Here is a 1,221-nt window from a genome sequence, read left to right as displayed (position 1 = left end):
TTCTCTGATGTATGGGGTCCTGCTCCCACCTCTGTTGGTCGTCATGAATACTATATTAGTTTTATTGATGATTACAGTAAATTTACCTGGATATACTTGCTCAAACGAAAATCTGATGCTCTTGGTGCTTTTGTCAACTTCCAGAAATTAGTAGAAAGGAAACTAGACCGCAAAATCCTCACAGTTCAGTCTGACGGGGGGGGTGAATATGAAAAATTAAACTCCTTCTTTCAGACACAAGGCATCTCTCACCTTGTCTCTTGCCCTCATGCACATCAGCAAAATGGCTCTGCAGAAAGAAAACATAGGCATATTGTTGAAGTAGGCCTCGCTCTCCTTGCCACTGCTCATATGCCTCTCAAATTTTGGGATGAAGCTTTCCTCACTGCCACATATCTCATAAACATGCTTCCCAGCAAAACTATCAACAATGAAACACCAGTTCATCGTCTCCTAGGCACTAAACCCAACTATAAGTCCTTACGTGTGTTTGGATGTGCTTGCTGGCCCAACTTGCGCCCTTACAACAAACGCAAGCTTGCTTTCCGCTCCACTCAGTGTGTTTTCTTGGGATATAGCCCAAAACATCAAGGGGTCAAGTGTCTAGAAGTCTCCTCTGGACGAGTTTACATATCTCGCGATGTTGTCTTTGATGAATCTGTGTTTCCGTTCCAAAGTCTTCATCCAAATGCAGGAGCCCGTCTTAGACAAGAAATTCTACTCCTTGATTCATCTCTTTTAAATTCTGATTCTAGGGATGCTACTATTGATGATTTACTTGTGACTAATTTGACTGCTACTCATGGTTCCCTGATGTCTACGCCCCCCTCCTTTTCCTGTAGACAGTGTTGGGCCTCCAAGAGCAGAGGTTTGTAGAACAGCAGCAAGTTTTCCCTTAAGTGGATCACCCAAGGTTTATCGAACTCAGGGAGGAAGAGGTCAAAGATATCCCTCTCATGCAACACTGCAACCACAAAGCAAGAAGTCTCTTGTGTCCCCAACACACCTAATAGGTGCACTAGTTCGGCGAAGAGATAGTGAAATACAGGTGGTGTAAATAAGCAGTAGCAACGGCACCAGAAAAGTGCTTTGCCCAGGACAGTAAACAAGCAGTAGTAACGCAGCAGTAGTAACGCAGTAAAACAGTAAACAAGATGCGATAGCAGTATTTAGGAACAAGGCCTAGGGATCGTACTTTCACTAGTGGACACTCTCAACATT

This window comes from Lolium perenne, chromosome 4 (assembly GCF_019359855.2).
Source record: "Lolium perenne isolate Kyuss_39 chromosome 4, Kyuss_2.0, whole genome shotgun sequence".
NCBI lineage: Eukaryota > Viridiplantae > Streptophyta > Magnoliopsida > Poales > Poaceae > Lolium > Lolium perenne.
The sequence above is the reverse complement of the archived record's forward strand: the minus strand, read 5'-3'. Positions refer to the sequence as shown.